The following is a 25,919-nucleotide window of genomic DNA, read 5'->3' as shown; positions in this document are numbered from 1 at the left end:
GGCTCATCACAGGAAATTCTGTTTATAAACATGGAAACATTTACTGACTTGATATTCGTGGCATTTGATTTCATATAAATTTATGCTATTATTTGGCAACTTCTCTATATTTACAAAGTTTTGTTAGTTCACTATCATCATTCATATTATGAATATCATCTCTTATGCGCTTAGAGGAAAATGATGGCAAACAATTAAGCATAATAAATATCATGTAATGAGATGCTGGGCTTCCCTGGTGGCTCAGTGGTAAAGAATCTGCCTGCAGTTCAGGAGGTGCAGGTTCAGTCCCTGGGTTGGGAAGATCCCTTGGAGAAGAAAATGGCAACCCACTCCAGTGTTCTTGCCTGGGAAATATCATGGACAGAGGAGCTGGCAGGCTACTACTGTCCATGAGGCTGCAAGAATTGGACACAAGTTAGTGATTAAATCACCACCAATGAGATGCTAACATTTGAAATGGATGGAATACACCAGGTGGTGGGCTAGGGAAATTAGAAAATCCCGCCTCTTCAGATGACTTTCAGGTGAAGCTATAAAACTGGTTCTCAAAGTACGGTCCCAACCGCCATGTCACCTGGAAACTTGCTCAAAATGCAAATTCTCAGGCCCCACCCACTCTAGCACTCTTGATCAGAGACTCTGGGAGTGGGGCCCAGAGACCTACATTTTGACAAGCTCTTCAGCTGCTTCTGAGTATGGGCAAGTTTGAGGTTATAAATAGAGTTTCCTGTGATGAGCCAGTGGTTCTCCAGCCTGGCTGCAAACCACTTCAGTACTCTTGCCTTTCCCTTCTCCAGTGGACCACATTCTACAAAACAGATCTTCACGACCAAGATAATCACGATGGTGTGACCACTCACCTAGAGCCAGACATCCTGGAATGTGAAGTCAAGTGGGCCTTAGAAAGCATCACTATGAACAAAGTTAGTGGAGCTGATGGAATTCCACTTGAGCTATTTCAAATCCTGAACCATGATGCTGTGAAAGTGCTGCACTCAATATGCCAGCAAATTTGGAAGACTCAGCAGTGGCCACAGGACTGGAAAAGGTCAGTTTTCATTCCAGTCCCAAAGAAAGGCAATACCAAAGAATGCTCACACTACCGCACAATTGCACTCATCTCACGCCCTAGTAAAGTAATGCTCAAAATTCTCCAAGCCAGGCTTCAGCAATACGTGAACCGTGAACTTCCAGATATTCAAGCTGGTTTTAGAAAAGGCAGAGGAACCAGAGATCAAATTGCCAGCATCTGCTGGATCATGGGAAAAGCAAGAGAGTTCCAGAAAAACATCTATTTCTGCTTTATTGACTATGCCAAAGCCTTTGACTGTGTGGACCACAATAAACTGTGGAAAATTCTGAAAGAGATGGGAATACCAGACCACCTGACCTGCCTCTTGAGAAACCTATATGCAGGTCAGGAAGCAACAGTTAGAACTGGACATGGAACAACAGACTGGTCCCAAATAAGAAAAGGAGTATGTCAATGCTGTATATTGTCACCCTGCTTATTTAACTTATATGCAGAGTACATCATGGGAAACGCTGGGCTGGAAGAAGCACAAGCTGGAATCAAGATTGCTGGGAGAAATATCAATCACCTCAGATATGCAGATGACACCACCCTTATGGCAGAAAGTGAAGAGGAATTAAAAAGCCTCTTGATGAAAGTGAAAGTGGAGAGTGAAAAAGTTGGCTTAAAGCTCAACATTCAGAAAACTAACATCATGGCATCTGGTCCCATTACTTCATGGGAAGTAGATGAAGAACCAGTGGAAACAGTGTCAGACTTTATTTTTTTGGGCTCCAAAATCACTGCAGATGGTGATTGCAGCCATGAAATTAAAAGATGCTTACTCCTCAGAAGGAAAGTTATGACCAACCTAGATAGCATATTCAAAAGCAGAGACATTACTTTGCCAACAAAGGTCTGTCTAGTCAAGGCTATGGTTTTTCCTGTGGTCATGTATGGATGTAAGTACTGGACTGTGAAGAAAGCTGAGCACTAAAGAATTGATGCTTTTGAACTGTGGTGTTGGAGAAGACTCTTGAGCATCCCTTGGACTGCAAGGAGATCCAACCAGTCCATTCTAAAGGAGATCAGCCCTGGGTGTTCTTTGGAAGGACTGATGCTAAAGCTGAAACTCCAGTACTTTGGCCACCTCATGTGAAGAGTTGACTCATTGGAAAAGACTCTGATGCTGGGAGGGATTGGGGGCAGGAGGAGAAGGGGACGACAGAGGATGAGATGGCTGGATGACATCATGGATTCGATGCACGTGAGTCTGAGTGAACTCCGGGAGTTGGTGATGGACAGGGAGGCCTGGTGTGCTGCAGTTCATGGGGTTGCAAAGAGTTGGACACGACAGAGTGACCGAACTGAACTGAAGAGGGTAACTTTTGGTTGCTAATTTCCAGTTTTTTTTAAAATTTAATTTTTATCTTTTTAACACCAACAATATTTTTTATTGAAAGTGTTAGTCACAGTTGTGTCTGACTCTGCAACCTCATGGACTATAGCCCATGAGGCTCCCCTGTCTGTGGACATCTCCAGGCAAGAATACTGGAGTAGGTAGCCATTCCCTTCTCCAGAAGATCTTCTCAACCCGGGGATAGATCCCAGGTCTCCTGCATTGCAGGCAGATTTTTACCATCTGAGCTATATAAATATCTTATTTTGTATTGGGATATAGCCAATTAATAATGTTGTGATAGTTACAGGTGAACAGTGAAGGGACTCAGCCATACATATTCATGTATTCTCCCCCAATCTCCCCCTTCCTATTTAGGCTGGCACATAAGACTGAGCAAAGTTCATGTGCTACACATTAGGTCTTTGTGGTTATCCATTTTAAATATAGCAGTGTGCACATATTGGTATATGTTACCCTTGGCAACCGTGAATTTGTTTTCTAAGTCTGTGAGTTTTTTGTGAGTAAATTTCTTTGTATCATTTCTTTTTAGATTCCATATATAAGGGATGTCGTATGATATTTCTTTTTCTCTGTCTGACTTACTTCACTCAGTATGACACTCTCTGTGAAAGTGAAAGTTGTTCGTGTCTGACTCTTTGCGACCCCATGGACTATACAGTCCATGCAATTCTCCTGGCCAGAATACTGGAGTGGGTAGCCTTTCCCTTCTCCAGGGGATCTTCCCAACCAGCATCGAACCTGGGTCTCTCGCATTGCAGGCAGATTCTTTACCAGCTGAGCTACCAGGGAAGCCCATGACACTCTCTCAGTTCAGTTCAGTTCAGTTCAGTCACTCAGTCATGTCCGACTCTTTGCGACCCCATGAATTGCAGCATGCCAGGCCTCCCTGTCCATCACCAACTTCTGGAGTTCACTCAGACTCATGTCTATCGAGTCAGTGATGCCATCCAGCCATCTCATCCTCTGCCGTCCCCTTCTCCTCCTGCTCCCAATCCCTCCCAGCATCAGGGTCTTTTCCAACAAGTCAACTCTCCGCATGAGGTGGCCGAAGTATTGGAGTTTCAGCTTTAGCATCAGTCCTTCCAATGAACACCTAGGACTGATCTCCTTTAGAGTGGACTGGTTGGATCTCCTTGCAGTCCAAGGGATGCTCAAGAGTCTTCTCCAACACCACAGTTCAAAAGCATCAATTCTTTAGTGCTCAGCTTTCTTCACAGTCCAACACTCACATCCATACATGACTACTAGATAAACCATAGCCTTCACTAGACGGACATTTGTTGGCAAAAGTAATGTCTCTGCTTTTGAATATGCTATCTAGGTTGAATATGCTATCATAACTTTCCTTCCAAGGAGTAAGCATCTTTTAATTTCATGGCTGCAATCACCATCTGCAGTGATTTTGGAGCCCAAAAAAATAAAGTCTGACACTGTTTCCACTGGTTCTTCATCTACTTCCCATGAAGTAATGGGACCAGATGCCATGATGTTAGTTTTCTGAATGTTGAGCTTTAAGCCAACTTTTTCACTCTCCTCTTTCACTTTCCTCAAGAGGCTTTTTAATTCCTCTTCACTTTCTACCATAAGGGTGGTGTCATCTGCATATCTGAGGTGATTGATATATCTCCCGGCAGTCTTGATTCCAGCTTGTGCTTCTTCCAGCCCAGCATTTCTCATGATGTACTCTGCATATAACTTAAATAAGCAGGGTGACAGTATACAGCCTTGACGTACTCCTTTTCCTATTTGGAACCAGTCTGTTCCATGTCCAGTTCTAACTGTTGCTTCCTGACCTGCATATAGGTTTCTCAAGAGGCAGGTCAGGTGGTCTGGTATTCCCATCTCTTTCAGAATTTTCCACAGTTTATTGTGGTCCACACAGTCAAAGGCTTTGACCTAGTCAGTAAAGCAGAAATAGATGTTTTTCTGGAACTCTCTTGCTTTTCCCATGATCCAGCAGATGCTGGCAATTTGATCTCTGGTTCCTCTGCCTTTTCTAAAACCAGCTTGAATATCTGGAAGTTCACGGTTCACGTATTGCTGAAGCCTGGCTTGGAGAATTTTGAGCATTACTTTACTAGGGCGTGAGATGAGTGCAATTGTGCGGTAGTGTGAGCATTCTTTGGTATTGCCTTTCTTTGGGACTGGAATGAAAACTGACCTTTTCCAGTCCTGTGGCCACTGCTGAGTCTTCCAAATTTGCTGACATATTGAGTGCAGCACTTTCACAGCATCATGGTTCAGGATTTGAAATAGCTCAAGTGGAATTCCATCAGCTCCACTAGCTTTGTTCATAGTGATGCTTTCTAAGGCCCACTTGACTTCACATTCCAGGATGTCTGGCTCTAGGTGAGTGATCACATCATCATGATTATCTGGGTTGTGAAGATCTTTTTTGCACAGTTCTTATGTGTATTCTTGCCACCTCTTAATATCTTCTGCTTCTGTTAGGTCCATACCATTTCTGTCGTTTATCGAGCCCATCTTTGCATGAAATGTTCCTTTGGTATCTCTAATTTTCTTAAAGAGATCTCTAATGTTTCCCATTCTGTAGTTTTCCTCTATTTCTTTGCATTGATTGCCGAGGAAGGCTTTCATATCTTTTCTTGCTATTCTTTGGAACTCTGCATTCAGATGATTATATCTTTCCTTTTCTCCTTTGCTTTTTGCTTCTCTTCTTTTCACAGCTTTTTGTAAGGCCTCCCCAGACAGCCATTTTGCTTTTTTTGGAGTTCTTTTCCATGGGGACGGTCTTGATCTGTGTCTCTGGTACAATGTCACAAACCTCAGTCCATAGTTTATGGACGCTTTCTAGGTCCATCCAAATTGTTGCAAATGGCCTTATTTTATTCTTTTAAATTAATTTCCAGTTTCTTCTATTGTCTCTATATAACATCACATTGATTTCTTTGAGACTATGAGACCAATTTTACAATATTTCTTGGGTTTTTGAAAAGAATATATATGTTTTGGAGTACATATTCATATCTACTAAGTCAGGATTGCTTATTCAGTAATTTTTCTGTGTTTGATCTGTCAATCTCTGATGATGTGAAAGGCTTCCACTCTGGGGCTGGCTGTTTTTCACTTTTCCAACATTTTTGTTTCATGTGTTTCAAAATGATATCCTTACATAAAAATCGTGAGTGTTTTACCTTGATAATTCTATTAACATTTATAGCATTTTATCAGCTTGTTCCCTATTAATGTCATTTTTGCCATTCTGTTTTGTCTGATATTTACTTTGCTTCATGTATCTTTGTTCATCACCTTAAAATAATTTTATTTATTTATTTTAAATTTAATTTTATTTATTATTTTTGGTTGTGCTGGGTCTTCATTGCTGCACGGGCCTTTCTCTGGTGTGGTGAGTCGGGACTACTCTTTTTTTGCAATATGTGGGCTTTTCATTATAGTGGCTTCTCTTGTTACTGAGCATGGGCACTAGGATGTACGGACTTCCGTGGTTGTGGCACATGGGCTCAATAGTTGTGGCTCCAGGGCTCTAGAGCACAGGGTGATAGTTGTGGCACACAGGCTTAGTTGTTCTGTGGCATACGGAATCCTCTGGGATCTGGGATCGAACCCATGTCTCCTGCACCCGCAGACAGACTCTCCACCACTGAGCCCCACTAGGGAAACTCTGTTTGTCATTTTTGCTGTCATATTTCCTTTCATACATTATGTCTCTTTAGACAGCCTACAGTTTGTAGATAGTTACTGGTATTGTTAGTTTTGAATCTAATTAGAAATCTCTGTTTTTAACAGCAGAAATTAGCTATTCATATTTATTGTAATCTTTGAAACATTAAAACTGCCATGTTATTTTGTGATTACTAGTTTTTAAATTTTATTATTTCACTTTATCTCTGACTTTTGATAGTGTATATATATATGTGTGTGTGTATATATATATATATTTAAAGCACTTTTTCTTCTTAAAACACTAGTAAGTTTTCAGAAATAATACATCTGAAACAACTTAGAAATCTGTCTTCAAGTTCTATGACACTTTTGCATTAAGAAGTGAGGTCTAAACCCCCTTCTAAATAAACGCCAGGTCTAACAAATAGAATGTGATAAAATGATACAGGTCCCACATCTTCTGTCTGGTGTTCTCTCTCTTAATTTTTCTCTCTCAGAATGTTTGCCATCAGAACCCAAGCACCAGGCTACAGGGAAGCTTGGTCTGCATGGTGAGGCCATGTGCAGGTGTTCTGAGTGACAGCTCCTGCCGAGGTTCCAGCAGAGACTCAGCATCAACAAACACATGTATAGTTGAAGAACCTTCAAGCCTAGTTGTGCTCAATCATCCCCCAAACCATGAGAGAGGAAAAAAGGAATGGTTATTGTATTTTTATATTTGTTACTTTTACATTTATACTGATGACAAAATCAAACATTAATCAATATTTATTGTCTATAACCTGAGCAAGGCAAAGTCTTTAGCAAATTTATACTTAACCTCCTTCTCCCTTTTGGTTTATTGCAAATAAATATGGGATTGTTATTATATCTTATATTGTGTCTTTGTTATCTAATATTTTATTATTAATAGTGTTTTAAGTGTCCTATGCATATTACCAGCAATTGTTTAGATTCAATTGTAAGTTTTGTTGCATATCTTCAGTTCAGTTCAGTTCAGTCGCTCAGTCGTGTCCGACTCTTTGCGACCCCATGAATCGCAGCACGCCAGGCCTCCCTGTCCAGCACCAACTCCCGGAGTTCAGTCAGACTCACGTCCATTGAGTCAGTGATACCATCCAGCCATCTCATCCCCTGTTGTCCCCTTCTCCTCCTGCCCCCAATCCCTCCCAGCATCAGAGTCTTTTCCAATGAGTCAACTCTTCGCATGAGGTGGCCAAAGTACTGGAATTTCAGCTTTAGCATTATTCCTTTCAAAGAAATCCCAAGGCTGATCTCCTTCAGAATGAACTGGTTGGATCTCCTTGCAGTCCAAGGGACTCTCAACAGTCTTCTCCAACACCACACTTCAAAAGCATCAATTCTTCGGTGCTCAGCCTTCTTCACAGTCCAACTCTCACATCCATACATGACCACAGGAAAAACCATAGCCTTGACTAGACGGACCTTAGTCGGCAAAGTAATGTCTCTGCTTTTGAATATGCTATCTAGGTTGGTCATAACTTTCCTTCCAAGGAGTGTCTTTTAATTTCATGGCTGCAGTCACCATCTACAACTCACTACTATTCCAGGTGTCCCATGTCTTTCTCTTTCTTGGATTTATTATTTCATTTCACTTTGGGATATACTTGGATCATTTTTCAAAGAAGATATATGAATATTGAATATTTTGATCCCTTACCTATCTAAAGCTTTAATTTTGTTCTCACACATCAGTGATGTTTCTCCTGGGGGTAGAATTCTCAGTTCTAAATAATTTTCCTTCAGAAATATGAAAACAATTCTCCATTGTCTAGTAGCACCTCCTGTCAATGAGAAATCAGATGTCAATTCAGCATTTGTTCTTTTGTTTATAAGGTACTTTTTCACTTTTGAGATTTTCAGTTTAGTTTTTAATATAAATATTTTTGCCAGTCTGTACCTCTGCACATGACTTAAAAATTATTTCTGCTATGCTTTGATGGTCTATTTCAGACTGAAGACTCAAGTCCTTTAGCTCAGAAATCTTTTTCCTATTATTCCTTTGCTTATTCTTTTTGTCCTCCATTCTCTCTTTTCTCTGTTTCTTGAATGCCTACCAGATGAATATTGGCATCCTGGGATTCTCTTCCATGTTTTTAAAATTGTATTTTTGTATTTTCAATCTAATCGGTTTCTTTCCTTCTTTTCCTCTCCCTCCCTCTCTTCCTTTCTTGTTTTTTTTTTTTTTTTCCTCTGTCTCTTTCTGTCTCTTTCTTTTTGTGCTTTGTTATGAGATTTATCATCTAGCACAATATTTTGGTTGATTTTTAGTCATTTTATTATTCAGCCCTTCTGTTCAATATATTATTTTGGGAATCAGGTTTTTAGTGTCAAAGAGCTCTTTGTTGTTCTCTGAATACCTGTTCTTATGGGTCCACTGTCTTCTCATAATTAGTACTTAAAAAATTATCCTCTATTTCTTGTATTGTTGATTTCTGCTTATATCGATTGTGCCTTTGTATCTTCAAATATCTGGTGATAGTGACCACCTGTTCATAAAAGGAGGATTAGATTGTTTACTAAAGTTATGAGGCACATGTACTATCTGGAGGTCTCTTTCTACAACAGGCGTGTTTCTTTTTAACTTGCATGAACAGAAAGCAGTGAGGAGAGAGAAATCTGGATAAACCTGGAGTCTGATTTCCTTCTGACAGTTTAGCAAAGAACTGATTCAGCAGGCCTGACTTAGCTTAGCAGGCTGATAGCAGGCACTCAGCTTCCAAAATTGCTTCTAATAATGTCTCTTCCCTGGCCAGAATATTTCAAGGTAACGTATTTTTCATAGCCGTTCCCTTTTCCTGATGCTATAGAAACAGATACTATGATGGGTTAGAGTCCTATGACTGGAATTTTGGCCATGTTGACACACTTTATCCATGCTCGTCGTAAGCATGGGTTAATGATTCCGTGTGCTCTAAGACTCAAAGGCTCAAAGACTCCGTGTGCTCTACTACTTCTCTGCTTATAATCACTGTTTTTCACGTTGGTAAACTCTGGTGTCTGCACTAGACACATGGATCTATGGCCCACCCATTTGTATGACAAACAGGGTTGGGGAACCCTAAGTTATTCAAAGCTGAAATGGGTTTGCTCTAGGCATGTATGATGTTTTTATTTTCTATTCATTGCTGCCTTTTGCTTTTTTCTTTATGCTTACTGTGGAGTTAGGGACTTCCCTTTTTGGACCTAAGTTCTGCCCTGCAGCCTTCCCCCAATACTCTTCTCCCACAGTTGTGATTGACCTGGAAGGAAAAGCAACTGAAAGCAGCTCTGTACACAGAGGGTCAGGACATATGTTTATTTGGGTGTTTTGACATCAACTATAAAAGATGCTTACTCATTGGAAGGAAAGTTATGACCAACCTAGACAGCATATTAAAAAGCAGAAACATTACTTTGCCAACAAAGGTCTGTCTATTCAAGGCTATGGTTTTTCCAGTGATCATGTAAGGATGTGAGAGTTGGACTATAAAGAAAGTTGAGGGCAGAAGAATTGATGCTTTTGAACTGTGGTGTTGGAGAAGACTCTTGAGAGTCCCTTGGACTGCAAGGAGATCCAACCAGTCCATTCTGAAGGAGATCAGTCCTGGGTGTTCATTGGAAAGACTGATGTTGAAGCTGAAACTCCAATACTTTGGCCACCTAACGTGAAGAGTTGACTCATTTGAAAAGACCCTAATGCTGGGAAAGATTGAGGGCAGGAGGAGAAGGGGACGGCAGAGGATGAGATGGTTGGATGGTATCACCGACTCAGTGGACATGGGTTTGGGTGGACTCTGGGAGTTGGTGATGGACAGGGAGGCCTGGTGTGCTGCAGTTCATGGAGTTGCAAAGAGTTGGACATGACTGAGCGACTGAACTGATCCAGAGGTGGGGGGTGGTTGGGGGGTTGGGGGAGAGAGAGAGAGAAAAGGAAACTAAAAGCATTACAGTGATGAAACTTCCAATCTATTCAGTGGTGAAGAACAAGAGCAGGTGTGAATATATTTTGGTTCCAACATGCCACTCAGGTTGAGCATCTTATCAGACTGAGTGTGATTCTAACCTTTATTTATTTTCTGTATGCTCTTAATGCATGTCATAAACTATCTGGTGTTCCAGTGAAAGCTATGATTTGTCCCAGTGCTGGAGGAAAATCTATCAACTTGTAGACTCCATGGTGATTGAAGATATTTTCAAGGTGATAATGACTCCAGGCAACTTCTGCCTTATGTGATGATCTTAAAAGGCTCCTTGAGAGCCTGACTCACCCACATGGCCAAACTTTATTTTAACTCCTGTAGAATTGTTGCAAAATCCAACCTCACCACCTGCTTTGTTAGCTCAGAGCTTGGAAATTCTTTGGGACTTTTGGGAAAGAGGTTATTTATCCTATATAAATTTATTTGCAAATTCTATTTTAGGTTGGAATATTTTTTTCCTCTTCTATATTAATCTTATTCCATCTAATACATTTAAAAATATTATTTTTGAAATTATCCATTCTCAATATAAAATTTCAATCCATAGCAAAAAAAAAAAAAAAAAGGCCGCCTTCGACATCCGATCTAGAGTAGACCTGAATTTCTATTTTCCCCCATTATCCTGTTAAATGTTTATTCAAATGTATTTTTAAAATCTGATCTTCTTTATCCAAATATGTATATATATGCATAGTTTTAAAATGTGTTTCAGCTCTCTAGTGGTCTTTTTGCTCTGTCTACAAATCACTCCAAACTCAGTGGCTTAAAACAACATATACTTTATTATATCTCATGATTCCATGGATTGGCCATGGTTAAGCTCATCAGTTTTTCTACTGGCCTTGCTTGGACCCTGTAGATAAAAATGTCCACAACAATATTCCCTATTCTACGTGCTACACTCTGATCAAATGGTGGAGATTATGTCCCCTCCTCTTGAGTGAGGTAGGCCATTGTGAATTGCTCAATACTAATAGAACAGAGTATAGCAGAAGAGATTCTATGTAACTTCAATGCTAGTTCATGAAAGGTAATATGGCTTCCACTGGGACACTCTCTTGGGACACTCACACTTGGAACCCAGCCTGAAGAAGTCCAGGTTATATGAAGTCTCAGTTCTGGCCACACAACGTAGCAAGCTTGTATGTGAATCCTTTAGCCCTCAATCAAGTTTACTCCAGGTGGCACAATGTATAGCATCAGGCAGCGATGCCAAGCTCTGCACAAGTTGAAGATGTATGACAAGTAAATGTTACTGTTTTGAGCCACTCCAAATGTTCTGGAGTGGTCTGTTATGCAACAGTAGGATAACGGGATAACTCTCATGCAGCAGCATCTGATGGTGGTGTGGAGTAAGATGTATGGTGTCTTGTATTCCTCAAGGTAGACTCTCAGCCCGGAGCCTGTACACCTTTTATGGAAACTCAGAACTCCAAAAAGGAGAAAGTGGAAATTTTCAGGCCTTTTTCAGTGCCTCAGCTTGGAAGTCCCAGAATGTTACTTCATCCACATTTGATTGGTCAAAGCAGTCAGAGGCTCAGCCCAAATTTCAGTGGGGAGACATAACTCCAGCCGCTGATGGGAGGAAGAAAGAACATGATGTGCCTACAGGAGGGAGAGGGAATTGATGTTGGCCATCGTGGAAGCCAACAGCCACACTGTCCTTCATTAGAATATCAGGTCCACACAAGCCCCAGCCTTGCCTTTTTTGTTCACCATCGCATCCCCAGTACCTACTGCTGTATTTGGCACATGGTTTCTGTGAAAATATTTATTGCAAAAGTAAATGGGTATACAGTGCAAAGGAAAAGTGTTTTTGCATGAGATCATTTCTTTTGACCAGAACGCTTCCTTCTCTCTCCCCTGTTGAATAACTCCCTCTCCTTTTCAAAACTCAGTTTATGTGCTGTTTCCTTTACGGTTCTGGGCAGGGTCATTCTCTCCTCCTGGATTCCTTGGTCCCTTGCTCATGTCTCATTGTTGTGTCGGGCACTTCTTGGTTTCCTTCTGGGAGGACCTCAAAGGGCAAAAATCATGTCTTCGTCATATATTTGAGTGATTTCCAGTGTCTGGCTGGTAGTATGCTCAGAAATAGAGCCATGCTTAGATGAACCCTCAAAAATGGAATCAATTACTTCTAATTCTGGGCTCCATCACTCAACAGAGAAATGAAAAATTTGAAGTACATTTTAAGGAGAGGTTAAAAACATTGGAGTGGGAGTGGGGCAGGCAAAGACAGAGATGAGTTCAGTTCAGTTCAGTTGCTCAGTCGTGTCCGACGCTTTGCGACCCCATGAATAGCAGCACGCCAGGCCTCCCTGTCCATCACCAACTCCCGGAGTTCACTCAGACTCACGTCCATCGAGTAGAGTGATGCCATCCAGCCATCTCATCCTCTGTCATCCCCTTCTCCTCCTGCCCCCAATCCCTCCCAGCATCAGAGTCTTTTCCAATGAGTCAACTCTTTGCATGAGGTGGCCAAAGTACTGGAGATTCAGCTTTAGCATCATTCCTTCCAAAGAAATCTCCGGGCTGATCTCCTTCAGAATGGACTGGTTGGATCTCCTTGCAGTCCAAGGGACTCTCAAGAGTCTTCTTCAATGCCACAGTAAGACAGAGATCAAGAAATCAAGAAAAGACAGAGTCAAGAACAGGCAGTTATTTCCAAGGAAAAACATGGAGATTACGAAAATGTTAAAAATAATTATATGAACTTGCAACAATAGGAATGTATAACCTTCTAGACTTCATCTGTAAAATGGGGATAAAATAGTTCTTATAAAAATTTAAGGTTGATGTGAAGAGTAAATGAAATAGAATATTCATAGTGCTTGGATCAATGCGTGGAGCATACTAAGTGTTTGATAAATGCTAACTATAATGAAGAATTGATGCTTTCGAATTGTGATGCTGGAGAGACTCTTGTGTCCCTTGGACAGCAAGGAAATCAAGACAGTCAATCCTAAAGAAAATCAACTCTGAATATTCATTGGAAGGACTGACGCTGAAGATAAAGCTCCAATACTTTGGCCACCAGATGGGAAGAGCCAACTCATTGTTAAAGAGCCGGATGCTGGGAAATATTGAGGGCAAAAGGATAAGGGGGTGGCAGAGGATGAGGTGGTTAGACAGTATCACTGACTCAAAGGATGTGAATTTGAGCAAACTCTGGGAGATAGTGGAGGATAGAGGAATCTGGTGTGCTATAGTCCATGAGGTTGCAAAGTGTTGGACACAACTTAGCGACTGAATAACAACAACAACAATAATGAAAACTCCAGCAATATTTGCCATTGGCTGACTGAACACTTTGTGCCAGAAACTTGTCTCATAGATATGGATGCCAAGCAATGGATGTTTGTTTACTAGAGTAACTCATCATGATGCAAGAAAGCGATGATAGCCTTTCTGGAAACAAGAAATTTGTGGCACTTCAAGAAGTTCTCTCCTGTCATTTATCACTGGCACTCTCAGCATCTAGAATCTTCTCCAGTGCAAGAGGGAAGAGCAGGGGAACCTGAGACTGGCAGTTTCTGCAATGTGGTGAATAGGAAGAAAAGTCTAGTACTTGCTTGTCTGTCACTTAGAACAGAAAGAATCCATGTCTGAAGAGAAATCTCCAGGTCTAAGATTTCTAGATTTGGGAATCTGAAGCTTGTTTTATGTAGCAATTCCTTTCTTTTAGAACAAAAAAGATGTCTGCTATATTAAAACCAGTCTTCCTGTGAGAGTATTCTGAATAGAGAAATGGCAGAGTTCTTGCTCACCTGATGTAGGACCCAGCGGACATGTCACAGGCAGTCTCTCATGCATACTCAGCAACACCCTCAAGGTTTCTTGGAGAATCCATCGTCAACTGAAATTGCTTTGTCTGGTACCTTACATGGCCTGTTCAAGGGCAGATGGCCCAGACAGACCTCATTGCTAACTGGCAGCTAATTAGTTTACCTCCAAAATACAAAATAAGGTCCACTGTTCTTATTGTTTTTTCCTCTTCTTTCTCACCACTGTTTTTTTCCAGTCCTGCTTTTACCTCTGTTCACTGACAACAATCCAGTAGCCACGTCCTTTACATACAAGTGAATTGTTTGGCATGCAGATAATTAACTACATGTCTCTGAGTCATTCTTTGACATATGACATCATGGAGATTTACTATCATCTTATATGCAGTCCCTTAAAATATTAGTAAATATTCTGTTTTGATATCTTCAATATAAATGCTACTTTTGGAGACTGATTTTAAAATACAGAAATGAGGGTAGATGCCTTTTTGAAATAGGATGCATCATTATATAAATGGCCTTTGGACACTGATTGATCTGGATGCCAGATTTTGAAAATACCTGGAGATGTATTGGTTGAAGATACAGACAAATATTTTAATCATCATTGTCCAGTTAATATCAATATATAAGTGAAAGAAGATTAATTATTTTCTATGATGTCTAGGATAGTGGTTTCTCAGCCAGAGGACAGTTTTGCCCTCCAGGAACACTTGGCACCATCTAGAGACATCTTTGGTTGTCACAGCTGGCACAGGGTAGGGGAGGGAGTAGAATGCTACTGGCTTCTGGTGGGTACAGGCCAGGGATGCCGCTAAAGATCTTACTGGGCACAGATCCTCACAATTACAAATTATCTGGTCTCCAATGTCAAAAGGGCCAAAGTGGAAAACCTGATCTAGGGTTACAAGTCCCAGTGACCATCACCCCAGGTAGCACTCATTAGGTTAAAAGTTCCTTTTTTCTCCTTCCCCTATCTCTACTTTCGTTGTTTTGTCAACTAAGCCAATGTCAAACACAAGGCCTGGCATACACTGAACACTCAAACACTTCTCTTTGACTTCTGTGACTTTGGTGAATATTTGTTAGATAAGTAAAGGGTCTAACTTTACCACCTAATTGCAGTGTTTGTGCTTCTCAAACATTGTGAGCTTTCTGTTTTCTTGCCTTAGATAACTTTCCTCTGGATTCACTGGGACTCAGATTTGTAATTACCCAAGAGATTAATTCTGCAGGGATATGGAAAGATAGTAGTGAAGCTATATGTGGCAGGGAGGTAAGTAAGTAATATTTCTGTTTTGATTCTAAGGTTATTAGGCCTTCTGGATTACAGTGAATTTGAAGGGATTACATGATTTGCAGAGATATTCGCACATTAAATACATTTGTTAAAAAAAAACTCACTTGAATTAACTAATCTCCATCATGCTCCTGCAGCAGATCTTTTATTAATCTTTATGCCTATGAGCAGTTATTGAGTGCCTTTTACAAACCAAACCCAATTATTTCCCCAAACTTTGATGAAACCAAGAGACTTTATATCATTAGCTTGTGAGTTGTTCCAAAAGTGTTGGCTTATTCATGACCAGAGAATTCCATCTCTTTTGTGGCCTTGGCTAGATTTTATAAAGCATAGCCTCTTGTTTATTTATAATGAACTTTGAGATCCTTGGACGAGATGTATTACATATGTGCGAAGGATTAGAGGGCAGATTTTAATAACAACAGAAATAATACTGCTTTGTACTGCTAAACTGTAGATCTTTTCTTCTAAAGATTTAAAGCCCATTATAGACATAATTTGATTGTTGCTCTATTGCAACAGTGTTTTTCCTTCTCTCCCTGTCCAGTCAGATTTTTTTCTTTATTAAAGATGGCACAGATACTTTCTCATGTTATGACCTCTTTGATAAACAGCTCAGGATATTATAAAAGCAAAGCAGGAGATGTCCCAAATAATTAACGACAGAAGGCTTGCTGATGCTTGGGTGTTAATGCTGCCAGAAAGCTCGGCTATTTGTGGATTGCTCAGTACGTTTTTGTACAGATGTGTGTGAGGTTGAGTTTCAGCCATATGCCTGTAACAGCATCAGGAAACATTTTGTCATGCTACTTCCTTGGGTGATCTTTTATGACCAAAAGAAAAAAAAAAGTTGTATTTCTGTCTTGTGAAATTGAGCTCGAATTCTGGGTAGTTTAACAGTAATCGGTATATGCCTGAATCGCAGCTGCATGGAATGGTTTGTATTATATACCAATGGCAACTATTGCTCTAAATATGGAAATTAAATACTTTAGGTTCAGGCTGATTCAAATCTGTGGGTAGGAAATGTCTGATTTTTCTCAAGATAAGTTTAAAGTGTGTGGAGGTTTCTCTAGGGTTACAAATCCTGTTCACATTCATATGTATTTCTTTGGGGACGGTCCCTTGAGACCTCTTGGCAGCCTCCTTCTTTAATATAACAGAGAGACTGAGGTCCAGAGGAATGCCAAAAAAAAAAAAAAAAAAAAAAGAAAGAAAGAAAGAAAGAAAACGTCCTCAGAAGATTACCAGAGTGTAGTTGATCTAGAAACCAAATCAGATAGTTCCAAGCCTCAAAAGATAAGTATCAAGCAATACTTGGCTACCCTCCCTCCAGGCATCATGAGACATCCACATTTAGCCAGAGTCAGTTCATAATTTGGAAGCTTCTTACATTACTGACATTCTCAGATCCTGCACCAAATTTCTCATCTACTCTCCTAATCATAAGTAGTTATGTGTAGTATTATGGTTGTAGTCTTGATGCTTCTATTATCAGTCCATCATTCTAGATGTATTTCTTGAAGCCTCTGTAGCCATGACACACACTCTAATACAAGATGGCACATACTCAAATATGCACACTACTACTCTAATACAAGATGGCCATATGAAACTCACCTAGTAAGCTTTCTTAATGTGGTTTTCTTTTCTAAGAAAAACAATTTTAAAAATTTTGTATTGTGGTATAGAAGACTAATAGCATTGTGATAGTTTCAGGTGAACAGTGAAGGGACTCAGCTATATATATATATACATACATTCATTCTCCCCCAAACTCCCCTCCCATCCAGGCTATTAATGTGACTTTTTAAATCAGTGTATATTAGAGCTCACTGGAAACAGTGTCAGACTTTATTTTTTGGGGCTCCAAAATCACTGCAGATGGTGACTGCAGCCATGAGATTAAAAGACGCTTACTCCTTGGAAGAAAAGTTATGACCAACCTAGATAATATATTCAAAAGCAGAGACATTACTTTGCCGACTAAGGTCCATCTAGTCAAGGCTATGGTTTTTCCAGTAGTCATGTATGGATGTGAAATTTGGACTGTGAAGAAGGCTGAGCACCAAAGAATTGATGCTTTTGAACTGTGGTGTTGGAGAAGACTCTTGAGAGTCCCTTGGACTGCAAGGAGATCCAACCAGTCCATTCTAAAGGAGATCAACCCTGGGATTTCTTTGGAAGGAATGATGCTAAAGCTGAAACTCCAGTACTTTGGCCACCTCATGCAAAGAGTTGACTCACTGGAAAAGACTGATGCTGGGAGGGATTGGGGGCAGGAGGATGACAGAGGATGAGATGGCTGGATGGCATCACTGACTCAATGGATGTGAGTCTGAGTGAACTCTGGGAGTTGGTGATGGACAGGGAGGCCTGGCATCCTGCGATTCATGGGGTCGCAAAGAGTCAGACACGACTGAGCGACTGAACTGAACTGAAATTTTTGTTAAGGGGTCAAAGTGACATGATATCTCAGAAGTTGTTTACTAGTGCCTTGCTAGACCATCTGAGTCTATGACCTTCTAGACATCTAGCAGACTGTGCTGTGCTGTCTTTACCAACTCCACCCACCTTAGTGGTTGTGGGCAACTTTGGTGGACACTTTCTGTCACACTCAATACTTCTGACTGCAAGAACTTGTGTTCTCTGCCTGAAGCTTTCTTTGGCCTGGGGGATGACTCATCCTGGCTTGGGGCAGAGCAGGGGAATTAGAATTGGTCCTCAATTGTTGAGGGATGAAAGCTGGTGGATATGAACCCCGGTTTCCTCACTATCTAGGTCACTGCTGAGCTATATTCTGCACAGTGTCTGAGACGGTGCCCAGGGGACTGAACCCTACAGCCTGTAGCAGCCTGCCATCTGTAACAGCTTCTCCTAATTCCTTCTTTCACCTTCCCAGTCCTTGCTTTTATCGTTTCTCACATAAACTACCTGCACCCAGATTCTTATATACTGGGATCTGGGATCTGGCATTGGAGTAATCCAGACTAAGGTCATTCCAGTACTCTTGCCTGGCAAATCCCATGGATGGAGGAGCCTGGTAGGCTTGAGCTCCCGTCTTGAGCTCCATACTGTTGCACATGTTCTGTGGCATCAGTGTGGGATTTACACTCCACTTTTGTTCACCCAGTGAACTTCAGCACAATTTAAGGACAAAATAAACTTTACCTTCTCTTTGAAATAGTCCTTTGGTAATCTCACTCAGAGGTGGCTTCTTCATTCCCTTGCTTTATCTTGTACACATCTCCACAGATGTTTTTATCTCTCTTTATTGTGTGAATGTATCAACCTTTACCACTCCTCTGTGAGTTCCTTAAGAGAATTCACCATCTATGATCTAAGCCACAGGCTCAGCACTAGGCATGAAATCAGTACTTGGTCCTGACAGGGACATGTTGGCCATTCAGTTTGTCTCTTGAAAGACTGCTCTGGGAAATATGGTGGGGCTGAGAGTTGGGAGGAGGCTCTTTATTTTCCTGACCCATAGGAACTGCTTAATGAAGAGAAACAAATTGATGATGATGGTTGTTTGACCGAAAGAGTTGGTGGGACAATGTGGTTAAAATAATCATTAAGTATTTTATATAGAAAAAGACCCATTCTGGTGCTTCGTTGTTAAACCTATTTGTTTTGCTATGTTGAATTTCTGTTCAATGGATATACTTATTAGCCTTTGCTGACCATGTAGGAGGAAATAAAGGTAAATTTGCAGGAAACTTCTGTTCTCTGGGATTTATTCTGTCCCTACCCCTAGATTTGTTAAGATTTGGAGTCATTGAAGTCAAGTGGTAGAAAAATTATAGAGTAAAATAAAACAATGCTTAGTTCTGTCTGATCTCAGCTTGGAACATACTTGGATTTCTGTTGGTTAGTTGTATGTCTGGGGGAACATGGTATTGGGCAGCCAAAATACCCAGCTTTGTTCCTTCTAAGGGAGAACTTGTGGGGAGGACGTTGTTTTCCTGGTGCTGTGACTTGGGTATGGGCTTCAGCTCCCTTTCCTGTGGAAGTGTCTCCATTCTAGAAGCCAGATTCCTATCTACAGTCCCAGGGAAGGTGTGGCAGCAAATTTCACCAGTTTATACATGGTCTAGTATGGGGAGGTTGATTCCAGTTTTTTGAAGCTGCTCTTCTTAACTTCAGCACCATCCCCTAGAATTCTTAGTATAAGGGCAACATGGGGGAATGGAGAAAGCATGGCACTTCCGAACTGTTTCCTTGGAGTCTCCATTGGTAAGAGTTGAGAAGGAACAGAGTTGCTAAGCAAGGGTGAGGTCAACCATGGTCAGCACAGCCACTTCCTAGCTGCACTGAAACACACAGCCACACTCATCGTGGTGGCTGAGACATGTCTCCTGGGCAGGATGGGAAGCTAGGTGTTCCCAGCCTTACAAGGGGCTGGGAACTGCTTTTTAATTGGGTAGAGCCCTGAGGCTTGTGTGATGGGATATAGGCGTACCCTGCAATACAAATAAAGCCACAGGTGTGGGTCTACCCTGAGGAATGGAGACAGGAGATAGCAGCCAAGCCTAGGCAGAGAGGAGGCTGGGAAACCATGGCCTGTGAGCAGAGTGCGAGGGTCCAGTTCCCACGCACACTGAGTGGCTTCGCCTCCTGCCTGAGTTCCTAGCAGAGTAGCCCTCACAGACCCAGCCTGAGGTTTCACTTGCTGGTATTGGTTTCCTCACTCTTTCCATGGGGAGTCGGTTGTGCTGTGTCACTTGTGTGTTTCCTCTCCCTGCCCGGCCCATCTGAGATTGAAAGGTGGTGGTGAGTCCCGAGCTCCAGTCTGAGATCTTCCCCTCAACCTCCATGTTCTCTCTCTGTTCTCGAATAGAGTCTTTTAAAAACTAAAAGCAAGTATATATATTAAAAAATTATTCTATCGATGATAGTAAGACTTCTGGTTATTTTGTTCTATACTGAAAAGTATCAAAGAATTGGATTTTTCCATTTTAACAAAAATAATCATAATGGTTTACATTTAAAAAATGTTTTCCATGTGGCTTGGTACAACATTAAGAGCTTTGTTTCCATAGTTTTGTTTAATTTTCATGACAGTTCTCTAAGGAAGATATTACTATGAACTCCATTTCATAGACAAGGAAACAGAGGAACAGAGATACTAAGTAACTTTCCCAAGGTCATACAATAAAAGCAGAAAAGCTGGTCCTGCATTATTCACTCCATGCTAAATAAATGTAAACTATTGGTGATGGACAGGGAGGCCTGGCGTGCTGCGATTCATGGGGTCGCAAAGAGTTGGACATGATGGAGCGACTGAACTGAACTGAACTGATGCAGACTCAGCATCGGGGAGATTCTCATGGTAGAAACAGCAGTGCTGCTGGGGTACATTTTCCTTGATGCAAAGGACAATGGAGGCTGGGGTCCATATTTTAATGGGCCTCTTACCCTCTTATCCACAATTGTCTCTCTTTCTGGGATACTCTCACTCCCTCCCAACTTAGATATTCAAATTCTTTTTATTTCCCTTCCCTCACCTCCAATGGTCCCCTATTTCCTCCCCCACAGAACAATGGCAACCAGATGGCATCACTGCTTGTCACAAGCCTGTGGGAAAGAGTGCCCACATTTTTTCTATTTATTCAGGAAAGCCCAAACAAGCAATTACTATCTTCTAAACTTGCACTTCTCAACATGGGAGCCACCAGATCCATGTGACTGCTGAGCACTAGAAATAGGGGGAGTTGAAGCTGGGATGTGCTATGAGTGTGACCAGCACATACAATTTCGAGGACTTAATATGAAAGAAAAAAGAATGTAAGATATCTTGTTAATAGTTTGTTAATGTTGACTACAGGTTGAGTATTGGCTTAGATAAAGTACATTATTAAACTTAATTTTGCTGGTTTCTTTTGATTTTTTCTAATGAGGTTACTAGAAAATTTAAACTTACCTGTGTGGCTCACCTGACGTTTCACGTGAATGGGGCTGGTCTAAACCCTGCACTCCTCGTTTGGGGTAAAGAAAAGAGAGAGGTGCAATCCCTCCCTGAGGGATTCCTGGGGCGTGCAGTGTCGGTGTCAGGGCTTTTCTAGATGCTGGTGCTCAGGAAGGATGCAGATTCTGTGGGGGGCCCTGTGAGGACCTTCTGCATATATAGGTAAGGCAGATGCCTTCTTTAATCTAATGGAGGGAGTTAAGGCATTAGCGTTTGGCTGCAGAATCAGTGTCAGCTGTCAGGTTCTGGATGGCAGGGGCCAGGCCTTCTCTGCAGTTTCTTGGCATGGCACCTCAGTAGCTGTTCAGTGCTTAAATGTATTTTAGTTCACAAGGCTTCTGTCTGGTATCCCATGAACCTCCTCACGTGGGCAGCCTCTGCTTGTTCCTGATGGATTTCTCTTGCCCTGTTGCCACGTCCGCCTCATCACCAGGCCTGCCAGTCCCTCTTCTCATTGCTGTCAAGTACCCTCTCCATGTCCCAGTCCTAACCAGACCCTCATCATCTCTCACTTAGATCTCTTTTAGTCTTCCCACCTCCAGACTAGAACAGGGGTTCTTAAACTCCAGCAGGAGTCAGAGTCATCTGGAGGACTACTTAATGCACAGCCTGCAGGGTCCCACCCTCAGAACTCTGACCCTGGGTTGGGACTGGAGAACGTGCATTTCTAATTAGTTTCCAGGTGATGTAGATGTTGATGGTCCAGAAGCCACATTTGGAGGATTGCTGGCCTAGCCAATCATCTTCCTAAAATACAAATCTGATCATGACATTTTTCATAAGACCTACCATAGGTGTTTAGGCTGCCTCCATGGGCCTTCAGGGTCTGTTCCTTGGGTACCATCCTAGTTCCATCGATGAGACCTTTGCTTCCTCAGAGTGCCTGCCATTCTCCTGATTAACCAGGCTCTACCTTCCCTCTAGGTGCCCTGCATGTTGAACATATCCCCCCTTTATCCTGTAGGCTGCTTTTCCCAGGCTCCTCTGACAGCTACCTTCATGCTAAATGGGGCCAGTTGGAAATAATTGAAGGAGGTGGGAAAGTGGTGGGAGGAAGGTCTATTTTTCTCTCTTCTCTAGTCTTTGAGCAGCACCTCTAGGAGTGGCTGTGTATTCTCCATGGACTCAGTTTCTGTCAGATCACTCAGTCATAGGGTACTGGAAATAACACATTTTCCTAAGATCCCTGTTGTCTTGGGGCAGAGCAGCTTCCTGCTGTCTTTAGTACTGGTTGCTGCTTCTCTGGCCTCATTTGGCTTCTCAGCTTGTCTATTTTCAATATTCTGTATATAGCTCTCTCTAAATGCATAAAAGTTATACCAAGGATATCCAATAGAAGTTTTTGTCATGATGTAAATGTTCTTTCTAAATGCAAGTGACCAATAGGCACATGAAAAGATGCTCAACATTGTTATTTATTAGAGAAATACAAATCAAAACTACAATGAAGTACTATAATCAATACTACAATGAAGTATCACCTCATTTTGGGCAGAATGCCATCATTAAAAAAATCCTCAAATAACAAGTGCCTGAGAGGGTGTGGAGAAGAAAAGGGAAGATTTTATCTGTAGACTTATGTAGTAACATAAGTTGGTGCAGCCACTACGGAGAACAGTATGGAGGTTCCTTAGAAAATGAAAAATAGAATTACCATATGATCCAGCAGTCTCATTCCTGGGCATATATCCAGACAAAACTGTAATTCAAAAAGATACATGCACCCTTATGTTCATAGCAGCAATATTCACAATAGTCAAGACATGTAAACAACCTAAATGCCCATTGACAGATGAATGGGTAAAGAAGATATGGTACATAGATACAATGGAATACTACTCAGCTATAAAAATAACAAAATAGTGTCACTTGTAGCCACATAGATTGCAACTAGAGGTTATTATACTAAGTGAAGTAAGTCAGAAAGACAAAGATGAATGCCATATGATATCACTTACATGTGAAATCTAAAATATCACACAAACGAACCTATTTATGAAACAGAAACAAAATCAGGGACATAGAGAATAGTCTGCTGATTGCCAAGGGGGATGGGAGTGGGAAAGGGTTGGATTGGGAGTCTGGGATTCACAGAAGAAAACTGGTATAAAGAGAATGGATAAACAACAAAATCATATTGGATAGCACGGGGAACTGTATTCAACGTCCTGTGATTAATCATAATAGAAAAGAATATGAAAAGGAATGTATATGTTTATGTAGAACGGAGTCACTTTGCAGCACAGCTGTGATTAACACAACATTGTAATTCAACTATACTTCAATAAAAATAATTTAAAAAGAAAATGTTTTTCCTGTATCTGCCTTGTTTAATATGGCAGCCACTAGCCACATGTGGCCATTCAACCCTTGAAATGTGGCTAGTGCAACTGAAGAACTAAAATTTTAATTTAATTTAATGTAAATTAGATATAAATAGTCACATGTGATTAATGGCTACTGCATGGGACAGTGTAAGGCTAGACCCCACTTAATATACAGCTGCTGAAATTGGCATAGAAAAGAATAAAGAGGTTTTCTGTACTCTGTGCTGTACAATATCTTGCTCTCTGCATATCAGTTTCACGACTTTTAAAACTTTTAAATCACTTTCTAAAATGTAGATCTTTGCAGCTTAGATTAAAAAAAGAAGAAAGAGAAATAAGAATTATGCAAAGTAAACTAAAGCAAGTTACAGAACAATGTGTCTAGTACCATCTGATTTGGTATAAATAAAAATAAGTGGAAATGTGAGTCTTCATATGAAAATACTTGAAACGATACACAAAACAGTGTTAATGGCAAAAATAGGGGCAAGAAGGTAGAAGAGAACTACTATTTTTCATTTAACATGCTGTATGTCTTTCTTTACTGTTTAGTGATCTATCATCTGTCTGCCTCTCTCTCTCTCTATTTTTACTATGAGTCTGTAACACTTATACAAAGAAAGCATCAAAGCAAAAAACAAAAACAAAAACAAAATAGAAAGAAATGTTATTCTATGTAGAATGGATTATATATATGTTTGTATTTTGTCATTTAGATTCTACCAGGATTTAATCATTTTCTTGATGACTTAGGGTTGTCCCTATGAATTTCATGTTACATACTATGATGTAATATGATGTTTCAAGAGTATCTGATATTTGTTTTAATCAGGGGTCGTAAGACATGTGAAAATGGAAATGATGGTCATGAAGTAAGACGTTTTTAACTCACAGATACCTAGAAACAGGATGCATGTCATGTCATGCAGGGCCACATGGGGAAGCACCGGTGTTGGCTAGGACACAGAAGTGGAAAACTTGGGCAAGAACTTTTACTGTAGTCTCCATGGGAAGGAATAAATGAAGCAGGGTAAATAGGCTTAGGCTTGGCTAGTTTGAATAATTTCAGCAGGCTCTGGAGTGTAGGAGATCTCCCTGGCAGCCTGGTACCTGGCCCTGGGGTGAATAGAGCAGGTGGAAAGTGGCATGAGTGTGAGAGCTTGATAAAGGAGGTAGCTGGGGTTTAGGTTCTGGGTTATTAGTTTGATATGAATGACATGTTCTCAAGTGAGTTGTCTGCTGTTTCTAGGAACTGACTAGCACTGGGAGGTCTAGCAAAGTCCTAGGCAGCAGACCACCAGAAATATGGAAAATAAAAAAGTATGACTAAAAGCAAAAACAAGTCCTGGAGCTGACTGTGGCTCAGATCATGAGCTCCTTATTGCAAAATTCAGGCTTAAACTGATGAAAGTAGGGAAAAACACTAAACCATTCAGATATGACCCAAATCAAATTTTTTATGATTATACAGTGGAGGTGGCAAATAGTTTCAAGGATTAGATCTGGTAGACAGAGTGCCTGAAGAACTATGGACAAAGATGTGTAACACTGTATGGGAAGTGTTGATCAAAACCATCCCCCGAAAAAAGAAATGCAACAAGGTAAAGTGGTTGTCTGAGGGGACCTTACAAATAAATGAGAAAAGAAGAGATGTGAAAGGCAAAGGACAAAAGAAAAAAATATACCAAACTGAATGCAGAGTTTCAGAGAAAAGCAAGGAAGAATAAGAAAGCCTTCTTAAATAAACAATGCAAAGAAATAGAAGAAAACAATAGAATGGGAAAGACTAGAAATCTCTTCAAGAAAATTGGAAATAGCAAGGGAAAATTTCTTACAAAGATGGACACAATAAAGGAGAGAAATGGCAAGGACCTGAGAGATGCAGAAGAGATTAAGAAGAGGTAGCAAGAATACACAGCAGAACTATACCAAAAAGGTCTTAATGACCCAGATAACCATGATGGTGTCATCACTCACCTAGATCCAGATATTTTGGAGTGCAAAGTCAAATGGGCCTTACGAAGCATCACTACAAACTAGTGGAAGTGATGGAATTCTAGCTGATTTATTTCAAATCCTAGAAGATGAAGCTATTAAAATGCTCCACTCAATATGTCAGCAAATTTGGAAAACACAGCAGTGGCCACAGGACTGGAAAAGGTCAGTTTTCATTCCAATTCCAAAGAAAGGAAATGCCAAAAAATGTTCAAACTGCCATGCAATTGTGCTCATTTCACATACTAGCAAGGTAATGCTCAAAATCCTTCAAGCTAGGCTTCAACAGTACTTGAACTGAGAACATCCAGATGCACAAGCTGGATTTAGAAAAGGCAGAGGAACCAGAGATCTAAATGCCAACATCCATTGGATCATAGAAAAAGCAAGAGAGTTCCAAAAAAAAAAAAAAAAAATCTAATTCTGCTTCATTGACTATGCTAAAGCCTTTGACTGTGTGGATCACAACAAACTG

Source organism: Oryx dammah, unplaced genomic scaffold (assembly GCF_014754425.2).
Source record: "Oryx dammah isolate SB20612 unplaced genomic scaffold, SCBI_Odam_1.1 HiC_scaffold_10, whole genome shotgun sequence".
Lineage (NCBI taxonomy): Eukaryota > Metazoa > Chordata > Mammalia > Artiodactyla > Bovidae > Oryx > Oryx dammah.
Note: the sequence above shows the minus strand (reverse complement) of the source record.